The sequence below is a fragment of the Triticum dicoccoides genome, chromosome 1A, assembly GCF_002162155.2.
Source record: "Triticum dicoccoides isolate Atlit2015 ecotype Zavitan chromosome 1A, WEW_v2.0, whole genome shotgun sequence".
Classification (NCBI taxonomy): domain Eukaryota; kingdom Viridiplantae; phylum Streptophyta; class Magnoliopsida; order Poales; family Poaceae; genus Triticum; species Triticum dicoccoides.
Window position 1 is genome coordinate 418,386,154 of NC_041380.1, and position 20,215 is coordinate 418,406,368.

The window sequence follows — 20,215 nt, forward strand, 5'->3', positions numbered from 1 at the left end:
AATGATACAGGTAGTGTGATAAGCAAAAAGTAGGACTATGTCCCCTCCAAGGGCAATTTGAGGAATAATATTAAAGAAAGTATTTCACTCGTTATCGTAATCCACATGGGAGTTCCGTGGTGTGATGTAGCTTTCTGCCTCCTTGGTTGCTGCATCATGTGTTCGGCAATCATGCTGCCGGACAGGGTTTCTAGAGATTAATGTCCTGAAAGAGAGAAAAATAACAAAGCGGGAAGCCCCTAGTGCGGTTTAAGCCGCGTCTTGGGGCGTGCCGTAGTCGTGCCCCCTCCCTACCTGTGCCCATGGTATTTTTAATGCGTAATTATGTATGCGTGGCAGGAGTTTTGTTGTTTGTCTTGGGCCGGGGTGGGGGACGCATTGCTATGCGAGCTCGGAACATGCCAGGCGGTCCTATTGCCGATTACTCCGGGCGCGCTTGAAGGTGTTCGGGTCCTTAAACGCCGAAGTAGTGGATTTCCTTAAGAGGCTGCTTTGCGCTTCCGCTACGAGGGCCGCAGTGTGCTCCTCCGTTTGGAGAGAGCGCTCTGTGTTTCCATTAACTGTAATGACCCCCTGAGGTCCTGGCATCTTGAGCTTGAGGTATGCATAATGCGGTACCGCATTGAATCTCGCAAATGCGGTTCGCCCGAGCAGTGCATGATAACCACTGCGGAACGGGACTATATCGAAGATTAACTCTTCGCTTCGGAAGTTATCCGGGGATCCGAAGACCACTTCCAGTGGGACTGAGCCTGTGCAATGGGCCTCTACACCTGGTATGACGCCTTTAAAGGTCGTTTTTGTGGGTTTGATCCTTGAGGGGTCTATACCCATTTTGCGCACCGTGTCCTGGTAAAGCAGGTTCAGGCTGCTGCTGCCATCCATAAGGACTCGAGTGAGGTGAAATCTGTCAATAATTGGTTCTAAGACCAGTGCGGTGAATCCGCCATGACGGATACTAGTGGGGTGGTCCCTGTGATCGAAGGTGATTGGACAGGAGGACCATGGGTTGAACTTTGGGGCGACTGGCTGCAACGCATATACGTCCCTGAGCGCACGCTTCCGCTCCCTCTTGGGGATGTGGGTTGCGTATATCATGTTCACCGTCCGCACTTGTGGGGGGGAACCTCTTCTGTCCTCCGGTATTCGGCTGCCGGGGCTCCTCCTCGTCATCACTATGTGGCCCCTTATCTTTGTTTTTGGCAATTGACTTGTCGGCCTGCTTGAACACCCAACAATCCCTATTGGTGTGGTTGGCTGGTTTGTCGGGGGTGCCGTGTATTTTACACGAGCAATCGAGTATACGGTCCAAACTGGACGGGCCCGGAATGCTTCTTTTGAATGGCTTTTTCTGCTGACCGGGTTTAGAGCCTTTGAATCTGGCATTGACTGCCGTATCCTCGGTATTGTCGCTGTTAATGCGGCGCTTATGTTTGTTGCGACATGACCTGCTACTGCCGTCCTTGGTATCCGATGTACCATGGTTCTTTGATATGTTGTTACTGCGAGCCAGCCAGCTATCTTCTCCCGCACAAAAGCGGGTCATGAGTGTCGTGAGGGCTGCCACAGATTTCGGCTTTTCCTAACCAAGGTGCCGGGCTAGCCACTCGTCGCGGATGTTGTGCTTGAAAGCTGCTAGAGCCTCTGCCATAGATTTCGGCTTTTCCTGACCAAGGTGCCGGGCTAGCCACTCGTCGCGGATGTTGTGCTTGAAAGCTGCTAGAGCCTCTGCATCCGGACAGTCGACGATTTGATTTTTCTTTGTTAGGAACTGTGTCCAGAATTGCCTGGCTGATTCCTCTGGCTGCTGAATTATGTGGCTCAAGTCATCCGCATCTGGTGGTCGCAAATAAGTGCCCTGAAAGTTGTCGAGGAATGCGGCTTCCAGATCCTCCCAACAGCCAATGGACTCTGCTGGCAAGCTATTGAGCCAATGCCGAGCTGGTCCTTTGAGGTTGAGGGGGAGGTATTTAATGGCGTGTAGATCATCACCGCGTGCCATGTGGATATGCAGGAGGAAATCCTCGATCCCTACCGTAGGATCTGTTGTGCTGTCGTATGATTCTATGTTTACGGGTTTGAAACCCTCTGGGATTTGATGATCCATTACTTCATCTGTGAAGCATAAGGGGTGTGCGGCACCTCTGTACTGGGCTATATCGCGACGCAGCTCCAATGAGTCTTGCCTGCTGTGTTCGGCCCGGTCGGATTTACTTTTACTGTATCCGACGTGACATTTATCGTCTCGCGTAGTGGCGCGCCCTAGTGATCCATAGATCGACCTTGCATGTTTTTCTTTGTCCTCCAGTACGTCTCGTAGGTCTGTTGTATTTCCCCATGCCTTTTTATTTGAATGGCGTCGGGGTGCAGGCTGAGCTTTTGGATGGAATGCCTCTCTATCGCGGCCACGAGGTGGCCGATCAGCCGCGTCATACGCTTCTTCCTCCAGTCGGGGTAGCAACCTCCATTTTGGGTAACTCTTGGAGGGGCGTTCGAGTTTATATTCCTCGGCCGCGAGGACTTCAATCCATCTGTCAGCTAGCAGATCTTGATCAGCTTGAAGCTGCTGCTACTTTTTCTTAAGGCTATTTGTCGTGGCTATAAGCCGACGCTTGAAGCACTCTTGTTTGACGGGATCCTCTGGCACGACGAATTCGACATCGTCGAGGCTTGCCTCGTCTTCGGAGGGGGGCATGTAATTATCATCCTCCGCCTCTCCATCTGCCGCTCTCTTTGGAGGGCTGGCCTCTCCATCCTCCTGTCCTAGATCGTGCTGGAGGGGATTGTTGCCATCTTCGGCACTATCCGGAGTGTTATTATCTCCTGTGCTGGTATCACTACTTTTGCTTTGGCAGGACTTAGAGCGGCGCCACTGACGTTGGCGCTTGGGTTGCTTATCGGAGGGGTCATCCTCCGCTGTCTCGTCGCCATTGCCTTCTTTGGGTGTGTCCACCATGTATATATTGTATGATGAGATGGCTGTCCAGTGCCTTGTGGGCGGTGGTTCCTCTTCGTCTCCCGCATCGTCGTCCATACTGTCGATGTCTTTGGAGTCTAAGTCGAGCATGTCGGTTAAGTCGTCGACAGTGGCTACTAAGTGGGTGGTGGGTGGGCAGCGGATTTCTTCATCATCCGCATCCCAATCCTGCCGGACATAGTTCGGCCAGGATCCTCCTGACAAGGAGAGAGACCTTAATGAGTTCAGTATGTCACCAAAGGGCGAGTGCTAAAAAATATCCGCGGAGGTAAACTCCATGATCGGCGCCCAATCGGATTCGCTAGGAACGGGCACAGGCGGTTCGGAGTCCGTGGCCGGAGAAGGATCCGGCAGTCTGACAACACGGCTCTTGTGTAGGGTAAGGTCGATGTTCGGCTCGATCGCCGCTGAGGGTAAGGCCTCTGTGGCGGGGTCCATCCACCCGTCCATGGACGGTGCAACTGGCTCCGAATTGAGGGTCAGAGCGGCTGCTGGTGCGATCTCCTGAACACTTTCTCATGGTAGAGCTAAATAGTACTCATCGTGACCGTGTGACGCAAAAGGCAGAGGCTTGAATCCGTCGAAGATCAAGTCTCCGCGGATATCAGCCGTGTAGTTTAAGCTTCCAAACCTGACCTGGTGGCCAGGGGCGTAACTTTGATCTGCTCTAGATGGCCAAGCGAGTTGGCCCGCAGTGCGAAGCCGCCGAACACAAAGACCTATCCAGGGAGAAAAGTCTCACCCTGGACTGCATCGCTATCGATGATCGTAGGAGCCATCAAGCCTAACGGCGACGACAAAGAGGAACTCTTAATGAAAGCACCAATGTCAGTGTCAAAACCGACGGATCTCGAGTAGGGGGTCCCAAACTGTGCGTCTAAGGTGGATGGTAACAGGAGGCAGGGGACACTATGTTTTACCCAGGTTCGGGCCCTCTTGATGGAGGTAAAACCCTACGTCCTGCTTGATTTATTCTTGATGATATGGGTATTACAAGAGTTTATCTACCACGAGATCAGAGAGGCTAAACCCTAGATGCTAGCCTATGGTATGATTGTCTGTTGTCCTAGGGACTAAAACCCCTCCGGTTTATATAGACACCGGAGAGGGTTAGGGTTAGGCAAGGTCGGTTACAAAGGAGGGGATATCCATATCCGTACTGCCTAGCATGCCTTCCACGCCAAGTAGAGTCCCATCCGGACACGAGACAAAGTCTTCAATCTTGTATCTTCATAGTCCAATAGTCTAGCCAAAGGATAGACCCCCTAATCTAGGACTCCCTCACCTAGTCCTCGGAGGAAGTGGGAGAAGAACACGACGCTCTCGTTGGGTTCAGGAGTAGGGATGACCTGCCCTCGGGCAGGCAGCCGATGCGAAATTTCGGCGGTCAGATATCTGGCCTCTCTCAACCTCTTGATGTCCTCCTCCGTGATGGAGGAAGGCATCCACCGACCTTGAAGGTTGGATCTGGACATAGTTGAAGGTCCGAAGCACCTGACCTGAGTTTTGGGTGTTAGAACTCGAGGCGGGGAATGATTTGATTGAGCACGAGAGGGAAAAAAGAGAAAGCCTTGTCCCCTTTATAAAGAGGGTGAATATCAAGGTAAATACTGAGGGAGTCCTGGATTAGGGGGTGAAAGTGCAACTATCCCCGGGTGGTTTTGGTAATTCCTAACAACATATAGCTCATTGAGCTAACATTATTCCAAGATTAATATTTCAGGAAAAGCTCAATGGATGGCATGGCATGGATGAGGAAAGTGGATCCCTCAAAATTCTAAGGACAAAAAGTTTGGCTCTTGCTTGAAGCTGAAGACTCTACATTTTATATTTTAGTGATCGAAGATCACATTGAGTCTATAGGAAAAGCCAATACTATCAAGGAGGGATGAGGTGTTGCTTAATGGCTTGCTTGCTCAAAATGCTTAGTGATATGCTCCAAAACCCTCAACTACCTTCCCACACCCACATATGACCTAAACCAAAAGTCAAACTCGGCCCCACCAATTCTTTCTATCCGGCGCCACCGAGTTTCAAATGTCATAGCCACTGCCACAAACCCTAGGCAAATCGGTCTCATCGAAAGGGATCTTGGTCTCACGGAGATGGGATTGTAATCTCTCTGTTTCCCTTCGTAACGTTTCGGTCTTACCGAGATGAGTGATCGGTCCCACCGAGATTGCAATGTAAACTCTCTATTTCCCTTTTGTAACACTTCGGTCTCACCGAGATGAGCGAATCGGTCCCACCGAGTTTACCTGACCAACTCTCTGGTTAGCTTATTACCAAAATCGGTCCTACCGAGTTTGTGTAATCGGTCACACCGAGATTACGTTATGCCCTAACCCTAACCATATCGGTCCTACCGAGTTGCATCTCAGTCCCACCGAAAATCCTAATGGTCACTAGGTTTGCTGAATCGGTCCGATCGAGTTTAACCATTCGGTCCCACCGAGTTTGGCAAATTGTGTGTAACGGTTAGATTTTGTGTGGAGGCTATATATACCCCCCACCCACTCTTCATTCGAAAAGAGAGCCATCAGAACATACCTACACTTCCAATACACATTTTTTGAGAGAGAACCACCTACACTTGTGTTGAGGTCAAGATATTCCATTCCAACCATATGAATCTTGATCTCTAGCCTTCCCCAAGTTGCTTTCCACTCAAATCTTCTTTCCACCAAATCCAAATCCTGTGAGAGAGAGTTGAGTGTTGGGGAGACTATCATTTGAAGCACAAGAGCAAGGAGTTCATCATCAACACACCATTTGTTACTTCTTGGAGAGTGGTGTCTCCTAGATTGGCTAGGTGTCACTTGGGAGCCTCCGACAAGATTGCGGAGTTGAACCAAGGAGTTTGTAAGGGCAAGGAGATCGCCTACTTCGTGAAGATCTACCGCTAGTGAGGCAAGTCCTTCGTGGGCGATGGCCGTGATGGAATAGACAAGGTTGCTTCTTCGTGGACCCTTCGTGGGTGGAGCCCTTCGTGGACTCGCGCAACCGTTACCCTCCGTGGGTTGAACTCTCCATCAACGTGGATGTACGATAGCACCACCTATCGGAACCACGACAAAAACATCCGTGTCTCCAATTGCGTTTGAATCCTCCAAACCCTTCCCGTTACATTCTTGCAAGTTGCGTGCTTTACTTTCCGCTGCTCATATACTCTTTTCCATGCTTGCTTGAATTGTGTGGAGATTGCTTGACTATTACTAAGATAGCTAAATTCTGCCAAGAACTAAAATTGGGAAAAGGCTAGATTTTTATTTGGTCAAGTAGTCTAATCACCCCCCTCTAGACATACTTTCGATCCTACAGGGGGTATCCAGACAGCTGGACTATATCCTTTGGCCGGACTATTGGACTATGAAGATACAAGATTGAAGACTTCGTCCTGTGTCCGGATGGGACTCTCCTTGGCGTGGAAGCCAAGCTTGGCAGTACAGATATGTAGATCTCCTTCCTTGTAACCGACTCTATGTAACCCTAGCCCCCTCCGGTGCCTATATAAACCGAAGGGTTTAGTCCGTAGGACCAGGAATAACAATCATACCATAGGCTAGCTTCTAGGGTTTAGCCTCTTCGATCTTGTGGTAGATCAACTCTTGTACTACTCATATTATCAAGAACAATCAAGCAGGACGTAGGGTATTACCTCCATCAAGAGGGCCTGAACCTGGGTAAACATCGTGTCCCCCGCCTCCTGTTACCATCCGCCTAGACGGACAGTTCAGGACCCCTACCCGAGATATGCCGGTTTTGACACCGACACAGGGCCTAAGCACCGCCCAAGATGCAAGCAATGGCGCATGGCTCCTGGAAGCCCCCAGTCCCCTCGTGCCGATGGTGGTTGTCATTCCTTCTTGGTGGTGGCGGCAGCGGAGGGAGGCCAGGATTGCCCTGAGGATGGTCCTCGCGAGGCTGGTCACGCCAGGCGCCCTCACGAGGCTGCTCCTACCAGTGGTCCTCCCAAGGCCGGTCGCGCCACTCCTGGCGGGGGCCGCGGTCGTCCCAGCGTCCTCCACATCGTCCTCCTCCTCGGCTGTAGCCCCGGTCATTGCGCTTGGGGCATTGACTGAAGCGTCCATCTCAGATGGCCCTGAGCTCTTGACAATCATTGGTGTTGTGGCTGTGTACGTTGTGGAAGGCGCAGAATAGACGGCCGCTCTTGGACGACTCGGGGTGGTCCCAGCCGCGCTTCGTGTCCGGCTCCTCCGCAAGCACGGCCACTCCCTTGCACTTCACGTCCTTGACCTTGGCTTTTTTCTCCTCTCGGTCGGCAGCAGGGAGCTCGAGGAGGGAGAGACGCCCTTCCCCAGCTCTTGCGCACTTGGTCGCTATGTTGAACATTTCTAGAGGTGTGCATAGCTCCTCGTGGATGGCAAGCTCCTCCTTCATCTTGACATCCCGGACGCCATCGGAAAACGCTGAGATGATGGCCTCGTCCGTCACCTTGGGGATCTTGAGGCGAATGTTGTTGAAGCGCTGGATGTACTTCTGCAGGGCCTCTCCCGGTTGTTGCTTGATGCGGCGCAGGTCACCCGTGGCCGGAGGGTGGTCGCGAGTGCCCTGGAAGTTGGCGATGAAGCGGTCGCGCATCTCACCCCAGGAGGAGATTGATCTCGCAGGCAGGTTCAGGAGCCACGAGCGAGCGCCATCCTTGAGAGCCATGGGAAACCAGTTCTCCATGACTTTTTCGTCGCCATTGGCCGCCTCGATGCTCGGCTCGTAGAGCTGTAGGAACTCCGCGGGGTCGGGCGTGTCGTCGTAGCGTGGAGGCTGGTTCGGCTTGAACTTGCCTGGCCAAATGATAGTGCACAGCTCGAGAGTGAAGGCGTGGCAACCTGTTGTGGCCACCGGGGCCCTCTGCAGGGCGGAGCCTGCCCTTGATGTCCGCGCACCACCGCCGCAGGTGACACACGGTCTTGTCGTGGTGGCGCCGGGAGCGTTGGAGCGTTTCCTTGCGGTCAAGGGACCTCCTGGCAGCTTCCTTCTTCATGCGCGGGCACACGGCATAGTGGATCACGCCACGGAACCGCGCGTCTTGGGGCGAGGACACCGTCTTGATGCGGAGGAGGTGGAGGCGCCCCATGAGCTACGTCGCCCGCGGCTGGAGGTAGGCGAGGCAGCGAGAGGGATGGTGCAGGAGAGCCCCTAGCAGCGCTGACGAGCTCGGCGATGCGGTCTAGCCAGTCCTCGTAGAGGTCGTCAACCGGGCAGTAACACAGGAGCTCGCGTGCCATGAGCAATGCAGCCTGCGCATCGGTGGGCGTGGGACAAGCGTGGGACGATGAGCTGGCCCGAGTTAGCAACGGGGTGGCGGTGCGGCCGTCCCGCCGCACGGAGGGGTGTAGTGATGATTCTTGCTGCTTGTTTGTTGCCGGGCCGGTAGTGGCGTTGGCAACAGGTGATGGAGAACGACGTGAAGGCCCGCCGACAAGGGCCATCTGAGCGACATGGGCGGCGAGGGTGGCCCAGCGCTCGGCGCGGGCTCGACACGCGTCTGCCATGGATGCAGTGGAACGGTGGAACGTGGATCAACGGAAGGAAAGCTTCAGCGCACCCCTACCTGGCGCACCAAATGTTAGATTTCGGGTTCCGGCAAAACCCTTGAGGTTCGAACTCTGGGGTGCGCACGAAGATCTCTCCTCCCCCTAGCTCACGCTCTCACCACACTCTCAAAGCTTAGCGCGCCTAACTCGCAGAACAAAGGACCCATGGTTTATACTAGTTCGGGCCACCGATGTGGTGTAATACCATGCTCCAGTGTGGTGTGGTGGATTACCCCTTGGGCTGAGGATGAACAAGTACAAGGAAAGAACAACCTCCTGAGGAGAGGTGTCCTTGAGCTCGGTGAGCTTGTGTGGTTGATGATGATCTGAATGGTCCTAGACCAGTTCTCTCCCAGATCAGTTGTCTCCTACTGTGGTAGCTAGTCCTATTTATAGAGGCCATGGTCCTCTTCCCAAATGTAGGCGGGAAGGGATCCAACAACAGCCAAATTTGAAGGGAGACAACTAGTACAAGTTATCCTGACAAAAGGTGGTCTTTGTCGGTGTCAAAACCGGCGGATCTCGGGTAGGGGGTCCCGAACTGTGCGTCTAGGATCGATGGTAACAGGAGACGGGGGACACGATGTTTACCCAAGTTTGGGCCCTCTCTGTGGAGGTAATACCCTACGTCCTGCTTGATTGATCTTGATGAATATGAGTGTTTACAAGAGTTGATCTACCACGAGATCGTAATGGCTAAACCCTAAAAGCCTAGCATGTATGACTATGGTAATGAGTATATCCTTTCCAGACTAACCCCTCCGATTTATATAGACACCAGGGGGATCTAGGGTTTACATAGAGTCGTTTACATAAGAAGGAATCTTCATAGTCGGTCGCCAAGCTTGCCTTCCACGCCAAGGAGAGTCGAATCCGAACATAGATACAGTCTTCGGCCTTCATGTCTTTGATAACCCACAAGTATAGGGGATCGCAACAGCTTTCGAGGGTAGAGTACTCAACCCAAATTTATTGATTCAACACAAGGGGAGCCAAAGAATATTCTCAAGTATTAGCAGTTGAGTTGTCAATTCAACCACACCTGGAAACTTATTATCTACAGCAAAGTGTTTTGTAGCAAAGTAATATGACAGTGGTGGTAGCGGCAACAAAAGTAAAGACAGCAAAAGTAATGTTTTTGGTATTTTGTAGTGATTGTAACAGTAGCAGCGGGAAAGTAAATAAGCGAAAACCAGTATATGGAAAACTCGTAGGCACCGGATCAGTGATGGATCATTATGCCGGATGCGGTTCATCATGTAACAGTCATAACATAGGGTGACACAGAACTAGCTCCAATTCATCAATGTAATGTAGGCATGTATTCCGTATATAGTCCTACGTGCTTATGGAAAAGAACTTGCATGACATCTTTTGTCCTACCCTCCCGTGGCAGCGGGGTCCTATTGGAAACTAAGGGATATTAAGGCTTTCTTTTAATAGAGAACCGGAACAAAGCATTAGCACATAGTGAATACATGAACTCCTCAAACTATGGTCATCACCAGGAGTGGTCCCGATTATTGTCACTTCGGGGTTGCCGGATCATAACACATAGTAGGTGACTATAGACTTGCAAGATAGGATCAAGAACTCACATATATTCATGACAACATAATAGGTTCAGATCTGAAATCATGGCACTCGGGCCCTAGTGACAAGCATTAAGCATAGCAAAGTCATAGCAACATCAATCTCAGAACATAATGGATACTAGGGATCAAACCCTAACAAAACTAACTCGATTACATGATAAATCTCATCCAACCCATCACCGTCCAGCAAGCCTACGATGGAATTACTCACGCACGGCGGTGAGCATCATCAAATTGGTGATGGAGGATGGCTGACGATGACGACGGCGACAAATCCCCCTCTCCGGAGCCCCGAACGGACTCCAGATCAGCCCTCCCGAGAGGTTTTAGGGCTTGGCGGCGGCTCCATATCGTAAAACGCGATGATTTCTTCTCTCTGATTTTTTTTCTCTCCGAAAGCAAATATATTGAGTTGGAGTTTTCGTCGGAGGGTTTCCAGGGGGGCCACAAGGTAGGGGGGCGCCCTAGGGGGCGCCCCCACCCTCGTGAGAAGGGTGTGGGCCCCCTGTTCTTCATCTTTGGTGATGATTTTTTATTGTTTTTTCTAAGATGTTCAATGAAGTTTCAGGTCATTCCGAGAATATTTGTTTTCTGCACATAATATAACACCATGGCAATTCTTCTGAAAACAGCGTCAGTCCGGGTTAGTTCCATTCAAATCATACAAGTTAGAGTCCAAAACAAGGGCAAAACTGTTTGGAAAAGTAGATACGACGGAGACGTATCAACTCCCCCAAGCTTAAACCCTTGCTTGTCCTCAAGCAATTCAGTTGACAAACTGGAAGAAAGAAAGAAAAACTTTTACAAACTCTGTTTGCTCTTGTTGTTGTAACTATGTCAAGCCAGCATTCAAGTTTTCAGCATAGATCATAACTAACCACATTTGCAATAATTCTCAGGTCTCACAATTACTCATATCAATAGCATAATCAACTAGCAAGTCATAATAATAAATCTTGGATGACAACACTTTCTCAAAACAGTCATAATATGATATAACAAGATGGTATCTCGCTAGCCCTTTCTGAGACCGCAAAACATAAATGCAGAGCACCTTTAAAGATCAAGGACTGACTAGACATTGTAATTCATGGTAAAAGAGATCCCATCATAGTCATACCCAATATAGATTAACAGTGATGAATGCAAATGGCTGTGCTCTCCAGCTAGTGCTTTTTAATAAGAGGGTGATGACTCAACATAAAAGTGAATGGATAGGCCCTTCGCAGAGAGAAGCATGGATTTGTAGAGGTGCCAGAGCTCGGTTTTGAAATAGAGATAAGTTGTATTTTGAGCGGTATACTTTCATTGTCAACGTAACAACTAAGAGATGGCGATATCTTCCATGCTAAACACATTATAGGCAGTTCCCAAACAGAATGGTAAAGTTTATACTCCCCCTCCACCAACAAGCATCAATCCATGGCTTGCTCTAAACAACGAGTGCCTCCAACATACATCAGGTCCCAAGGGGAGTTTTGTTTGCAATTAATTTTGATTTAGTTTGCATAAAGTATGGGATTGGGCATCCTGATGACCACCCATTTTCTCGCGAGTGAGGAGCGGAGTCCACTCCTATTGAGAATAACCCGCCTAACACGGAAGATAAGGACAACCTTTGTTGATACATGAGCTATTCGAGCATACAAAACAGAATGTTTATTTGAAGGTTTAGACTTTGGCACATACAAATTTACTTGGAACGGCAGGTAGATTCCGCATATAGGAAGGTATGGTGGACTCATCTGGAATAACTTTGGGGTTTAAGGGATTGGATGCACAAGCAGTATTCCCGATTAGTACAGGTGAAGGCTAACAAAAGACTGGGAAGCGACCAACTAGAGAGCGACAACAGCCATGTACATGCATTAAAATTAATAAACATTGGATGCAAGCATGAATAGGATATAATCCACCATGTACATAAATATCGTGAAGGCTATGTTGATTTTGTTTCAACTACATGCGTGAACATGTGCCAAGTCAAGTCACTCAAATCATTCATAAGAGGATACCACCCCATCATACCACATCATAATCATCTCAATAGCATGTTGGCATACAAGGTAAACCATTATAACTCATAGCTAATAAAGCATGGCACAAGCAACTATGATCTCTAATTGTCATTGCAAACATTTTTATTCATAATAAGCTGAATCAAGAACGAGGGACTCATCATATTTACAAAAACAAAAAAGGTCGAGTTCATTCCAGCTTTTCTCATCTCAGTCAGTCCATCATATATCATCATAATTGCTGAGGGAGTCCTGGATTAGGGGGTGTTCGGATAGCCGAACTATACCTTCAAGCCGGACTCCTGGACTATGCAGATACAAGATTGAAGACTCCGTCCCGTGTCCGGAAGGGACTTTCCTTGGCGTGGAAGGCAAGCTTGGCGATACGGATGTTTAGATCTCCTACCATTGTAACCGACTCTATGTAACCCTAACCCTCTCCGGTGTCTATATAAACCGGAGGGTTTTAGTCCGTAGGACAACATACACATCAACAATCATACCATAGGCTAGCTTCTAGGGTTTAGCCTCTCTAATCTTGTGGTAGATCTACTGTTGTACTAACCACATCATCAATATTAATCAAGCAGGACGTAGGGTTTTACCTCCATCGAGAGGGCCCGAACCTGGGTAAAACTTCGTGTCCCTTGCCTCCTGTTACCATCCGGCCTAGACGCACAGTTCGGGACCCCCTACCTGAGATCTGCCGGTTTTGACACCGACATTGGTGTTTTCATTGAGAGTTCCCCTGTGCCGTTGCTGTCAGGCCCGATGGCTCCTACGATCATCAATGGCGATGCGGTCCAGGGTGAGACCTTCCTCCCCAGACAGATCTTCGTCTTTGGCGGCTTCGCACTGCGGGCCAATTCACTTGGCCATCTAGAGCAGATCGAAAGCTACACCCCTGGCCGTCAAGTCAGATTCGGAAATTTAAACTACACGGATGACATCCGCGAGGACTTGATCTTCGACGGACTTGAACCACCGCTGAGCGCGCCGCACTGTCACGATGAGCATGATCTAGCACTGCCGCCGAATAGTGCCCTGGAGGCCGCACCCGCATCGGCTCCGACCCTTAGTTCGAAGCCAGCCATGCTGATCGAGGATGGGCGGTTGGATGCCACCTCGGGGGCCGTGATCCCAACGACGGTTGAGCTGAACACCAGCCCTGTACTCTGCGAGACTCGTGCCTCCATGGAGCTAGATTCTTCTCCGAACTCCGAACCCTCCGCACCCCTGCTGATCGAATCCGATTGGGCGCCGATCATGGAGTTCACGGCCGCGGACGTCTTTCAGCACTCGCCTTTCGGCGATATCCTGAAGTCACTGAAGTCTCTCTCTTTATCAGGAGAGCCCTGGCAGGACTACGGTCAGCAAGGTTGGGGTACGGACGATGAAGAAATTCAAAACCCACCCACCACCCACTTTGTAGCCACTGTCGACGACTTAACCGACATGCTCGACTTCTACTCCGAAGACATCGACAGTATGGACACCGATGAAGGAGATGATGAAGAACCAGCGCCTACTAGGCCCTGGAAAGCCACCTCGTCATATGACATATACATGGTGGACACCCCCAAAGAGGGAGAGGGCGACGGAACAGCGGAGGATGACCCCTCCAAGAAACAGCCCAAGCGCCGGCATCAGCGGCGCCACTCAAAATCCCGCCAACACAAAAACGGCGATTCCAGCACGGGAGATAATAATACTCCGGAGAGTGCCAAAGAAAACCCCCACCAGCAAGGTTTAGCATAGGAGGATGGAGAAACCATCCCTCATGAGAGAGCGGCAGACAGAGAGGTCGAGGACGATAAATATATGCCTCCCTTCGAAGACGAGGCAAGCCTGGACGACGACGAATTCGTCGTGCCAGAGGATCCCGTCGAGCAAAAGCGTTTCCAACACAGGCTTATGGCCACGGCAAGAAGCCTGAAGAAAAAACAGCAACAGCTCCGAGCTGATCAAGATTTGTTGGTTGATAGATGGACCGAAGTCCTTGCGGCCGAAGAGCATAAACTCGAACGCCCCTCCAAGAGTTACCCAAAGCGCAGGTTGCTACCCCAATTAGAGGAGGAAGCACTTGATGCGGCCAAGCGGCCACCTCGTGGCCGCGACAGAGAGGCCTCCCGGCCCTCCACTCAAGCCGCACCCAATACCAAGGCACGGGAATATGTGTCGGACTTACGAGACATGCTGGAGGACAAGGCAAGGCAAACACAATCGATCTACGGATCGCGTGGGCACCCCACGGCTCGAGACTATAACCGTCATGCCAGCCACAAATTCGGCAGGGCCGAACACAGTAGACAAAACTCATGGGAGCTACGTCATGATATCGCCCAGTACAGAGGCGCCGCACACCCACTGTGCTTTACAGACCAAATAATGGATCATCAAATCCCCGAGGGTTTCAAACCCGTAAACATCGAATCATATGATGGCACAACAGACCCTGCGGTATGGATCGAGGATTATCTCCTTCATATCCACATGGCCCGTGGCGACGATTTTCACGCCATCAAATACCTCCCACTCAAGCTTAAAGGACCAGCTCGGCATTGGCTCAACAGCTTGCCAACAAGATCAATCAGTTGTTGGGAGGACCTGGAAGCCGCATTCCTCGACAATTTCCAGGGCACTTATGTGCGATCCCCAGACGCCGATGACCTAAGTCACGTAATTCAGAAGCCAGAGGAATCGGGCAGGCAATTCTGGACACGGTTCCTAACAAAGAAAAATCAAATAGTCGACTGTCCGGACGCTGAGGCCCTAGCAGCCTTCAAGCACAATATCCGTGACGAGTGGCTGGCCCGGCACCTTGGACAGGAAAAGCCTAAATCCATGGCAGCACTCACGACACTCATGACCCGCTTTTGCATGGGAGAAGACAGTTGGCTTGCTCGCAGCAACAATATAACCAAGAACCCTGGTAGTTCGGACACCAGGGACATTAGTGGCAGGTCGCGTCGCAACAAGCAGAAGCGCCGCATTAACGGCGACAATGCTGAGGATACAACAGTTAATGCCGGATTCAGAGGCTCTAAATCCGGTCAGCGGAAAAAGCCATTCAAAAGGAATCCTAGGGGCCCGTCCAACTTGGACCGAATACTCGACCGCTTGTGCCAAATACATGGCACCCCCGAAAAGCCGGCCAATCACACCAACAGGGATTGTTGGGTGTTCAAGTAGGCAGGAAAGTTAAGCGCCGACAATGAAGACAAGGGGCTGCATAGCAATGACGACGAGGAGCCCCGGCCGCCGAACAACAATGGATAGAAGGGTTTTCCCCCACAAGTGCGGACGGTGAACATGATATACGCCACCCACGTCCCAAAAAGGGAGCGGAAGCGCACGTTAAGGGACGTATACGCGGTAGAGCCAGTCGCCCCAAAGTTCAACCCATGGTCCTCCTGCCCGATCACCTTTGATCGAAGAGACCATCCCACTAGCATTCGTCATGGCGGATTTGCCGCATTGGTTCTAGACCCAATTATTGACGGATTTCATCTCACTAGAGTCCTCATGGACAGCGGCAGCAGCCTGAACCTGCTTTACCAGGACACAATGCAAAAAATGGGCATCGATCCCTCGAGGATTAAGCCCAAAAACGACCTTTAAAGGCATAATACCAGGTGTAGAGGCCAACTGTACAGGCTCAATCACACTTGAAGTGGTCTTCGGATCCCTGGATAATTTCCGAAGCGAGGAATTGGTCTTCGACATAGTCCCATTCCGCAGTGGCTATCATGCACTGCTCGGACGAACCGCATTCGCCAAATTCAATGCGGTACCGCACTATGCATACCTCAAGCTCAAGATGCCAGGCCCTTGTGGAGTAATTACGGTCAATGGAAACACCGAACGCTCCCTCCGAACGGAGGAGCACACGGCGGCCCTTGCAGCGAAAGTACAAAGCAGCCTCTCCAGGCAGTTCTCTAGTCCGGCCATTAAACGCCCGAACACCGTCAAGCGCGCCCGGAGTGACCTACAACAAGACCGCCTAGCACGTTCCGAGCAGGCGTAGCAATGCGGCCCCAACCCCAACCCTAGCAAAAAGGCGACGCCAGTACTTCGCGTACATAATTACGCTCTAGAAATACCATGGGCATAGGGGGAGGGGCACCATCATGGCACACCCAAAACACGGCTTAAACCACACCACGGGCTGCCGATTTTTTTACTTTTCTCTTACTTCCAGGACTCTACTCTTCGGAAGGCCTGTTCGGCAGTTCAATTGCCGCATAATCGATGCAAGAACCAGGGAAGCAGACAAGCCATGCCGCATTATGGAAATCCCAGGTGGTCTCTATCACGAGCAATATACCTGTTTCACATACTATTCCGCAGCTTGCCCCTGGAGCAGACATGTTAAATAGTCCAACTTTTCGTTTATCATATTACTTGTATCGTTCTGCTTTGATCGCAGCTATTTTTCTTAAACAATGCATAGCTTTTCTCTATTTTTGCACTATCTTTTTATAAATAAATGTTCCTTAATGACATGTTGCACCCGTACAACTTGGTACGGCCAAAATACGCCAGGGACTTTTAGCACCCCTCAATATGGTGTGAGAAGTCCGAACACTTTCACAAGTGCGGCACCCCGAACTAATAGCATTATATGCATTGGCTCCGAATCATGTCTTGGGTCAATAGTTGTGTTTGCCCGGCTCCTATGTTTTGGTGCCTTATGTTCCGCTATATCGGCTAAGGTAGCACTAGGAGAACCACTGCGATTGTGCCCCAGTTGAGCTGGGACGAGCACCTCAGTGGAGAAAGCTAAAACTGACTGTCATGATGAAGCGAGAGCTGGTCGCTGTTCGAGAGGTTTTTTTGAGTCCCTAAAGACTTATGCCGCTTAGGGCGACGAGTCGGCTCTGTCCGGCCAAGGCGTGGATAGCGCCTCGAACTTGGTCTTCCGAATACTAGGGGCTTCGCCGAAATTTAAAATTATAGAATTCTATGGCTAAGTGAGAGTGTTCACGCATTATAGTCCGATTGCCTCGTTCGTCGGGCTGAGCGCCTCCCTCGACAGACCCAAACATGGGAAAAAGAGCACCCAGATTTATCCCCGAACACCCCAACACTAGTGGCAAGGGGGCAGAAGCCGACGACTCTCCATCTCTCAGTATTGATAAACAGCCGCACATAAGGTAATATTTTAGATTCAAGCAGCATTGCTCAGCGCATAAGAACAAGTTTTCAGCGCACAGGACACAAACGAGCGAGTTTTAATCAAAAATTACATCCCGAGTACATTCATCCGCCACAAGGCGGGCACCCTTCAGAACATCCTTATAGTAATTTTCGGGCTTGCGATGCTCCTTCCCCATTGGCGGCCCGTCCTTCACAAGCTTCTCCGCATCCAGCCTGCCCCACTGCACCTTAGCACGGGCAAAGGCCCTACGGGCACCTTCAATACAGACGGAGCGCTTGATGACTTCGATCCTTGGACAGGCCTCCACTAGCCACCGCACCAGCCCGAAATAGCTCCCAAGTAGAGCCTCTCCAGGCCACATCTGAACTAGGAGGCCCTTCATGGCCTGTTCGGCCGCCTTGTGGAGCTCGACCAGCTGCTCCAGGTGGTCGCTCGGGGGCACGGGGTGTCCGGCCTCAGCATACTGAGACCAGAACACCTTCTCCGTCGAGCTGCCCTCCTCGGCTCGATAGAATGCGGCGGCATCGGATACACTCCGGGGAATATCTGCAAATGCCCCTGGAGAGCTCCGGATTCGGGTAAGTATCAAGTAACTCACGTTTACGTGTTTACTTTGCATAAAGAATGCCTTACCCGCCGCTATTTTCTTCACCTCATCCAACTCCTGGAGGGTCTTCTGGGATTCGGCTTTGGCAGACTTGGCATTTTCAATAGCCGCCGCGAGCTCGGACGCTCGCGTCTTCGAGTCAAGCTCCAAACTCTCATGTTTCTTCATGAGAACCTGGAGCTCTTGCCGCACCTTGCCAACCTCGGCCTCATACCTCTCTCGCTTGGTGCGCTCCGTGGCCGCACTCTTCTCGGCCTTGAGCAGCGCTTGCTTAAGGGTCGCCACCTCAGATGTGGCCCCTACAATAGCCATGTTAATCCTGTCATTTCTTGCAATTGCACCTTTTTTATATACATATTCAACCAAGGTATTTCTTACCTTCCTTCTCCTTGAGCTGCTTCTTGGCACGCCCGAGCTCTTGCTTGGACTTCTCGGGGCTCTGCTTCAGCGTGTCCACTTCCGCAGTGAGTACGGCGGACGCCAGCAGAGAAGCCTGCACACGCATATTGACTCCTTTTGTTAGACTCCTGCGAATTTTTTGATCCTCTATTCGGCTTTTCTTCCCGAACACCCAACAGAGCATCAGGGGCTACTGTCTATGCGGTAATATTATTTACACATTATTTACTTACCTCAAAGCCTGTCAAAAGGCTAGTACAAGCTTCAGTCAGTCCGCTCTTGGCGGATTGAACCTTCTGGACCACCGCACTCATAATAGCGCGGTGCTCCTAGTCGATGGAAGCGCCTTGGAGCGCCTCCAACATATTGTCCGGCGCCTCCGGATGGACGGGGGTCGCCGGCACGGTGGACTTGCTCCTCTTGGAAGGAGGTCCCCCACCGGACACCGGAACCCTTGAAGGTTCCGGAGCGGTGTCCGGCCTAAAGCCGGACTTGGAGCCCTGGGGGGTTTCATCCCCTTTACTCCCGGAGTCCGGGAGGTCGCCTTGCGGCGCCTCCGGGACCACCTCCTCCCTGCTTGGAACCTATTGGGACAACACCTCGGTGTCATCCATAGGGCGGGGGGAGGAAGCCGTCGGAAGCGAGTTCACCTCCGATGAGTCCAGTGAGCCGCTCGACGACTCGTCGAGCAGGTCTTTGGGTGGGCTGCATAAGCATATTCGACATAAGGTAAAGTTGTGCAATAAACGAATACTATGAATTACTCCGGTATCCGGATACTTACGATTTTTCCAGGGGCTTGGCCCTGGGCTGCCACTCCTCTTCGCCGTCGTCGGCGTCATCGGAGTAGTCCGGAGGAAGTGTTTTCCCCTTCTTGGACCCTCCGGCCTCCTCAGAGAGGGCGGCCTTCCTTTTCTTCTCTCCTCCCGCTGGAGGGGGAGAGGTCTCTTCTTCTTCCTCCTCGTCTTCACAAGAGGAAGGCGCTTCGGGACCGTCGGATGATGAATCCGACACCTGCTGGCGCCGGGCACTCTTTCGAGTCCCCGTGGCCCTTTTTGTGGCCTTCTTCTCCGGCACCACATAGGGCGCCGGAACCAGAAGCTTCGCCAAGCGAGCGTCCGCTGGGCCTTCGGGCAAAGGAGCCGGACAGTTGATCTGTCCGGATGTCACCTCCCAATCCTATCAAAGATAAGGGAACTCATATCCCGCATAGAGTCAAACTATGAAAAACTGATACCCTGTAAAAGGACAAAGACAGCTTACCGCATGAGCGTGATGCTGAGTACTGAATCCGCGATCCTCAGCAGCGGATGCGGGAGCCTTGGCGCCCTTGAAAAGCATCCTCCAGGCATCTTCATACGTCGTGTCGAAGAGCCTATTTAGAGTTCGATGTTGTGCCGGGTCGAACTCCCAGAGGTTGAAGGCCCGTCGTTGACACGGGAGGATCGGGCGGATGAGCCTAACCTGGACTACGTTGACAAGCTTGAGCTTCTTGTCCACCTGGGTTTGGATGCATGTTTGGAGTCCGGTCAGCTCTCCTTTTTTACCCCAAGACAGGCATGTCTCCTTCCAGGAGGTGAGCCGCGTAGGGGGGCCGGATCGAAACTCAGGGGGTGCGACCCATTCGGCGTCGCGCGGCTCGGTGACGTAAAACCACCCTGATTGCCACCCCTTTAGGGTCTCCACAAAGGAGCCCTCGAGCCACAGGACGTTGGCCATCTTGCCAACCATGGCACCGCCGCACTCTGCTTGGCTGCCGTGCACCACCTTTGGCTTGATGTTGAAAGTCTTAAGCCATAGGCCGAAATGGGGGCGGATGCGGAGGAACGCCTCGCACACGATGATAGACGCCGAGATGTTGAGGACGAAGTTCGGGGCCAGATTGTGGAAATCCATGCCGTAG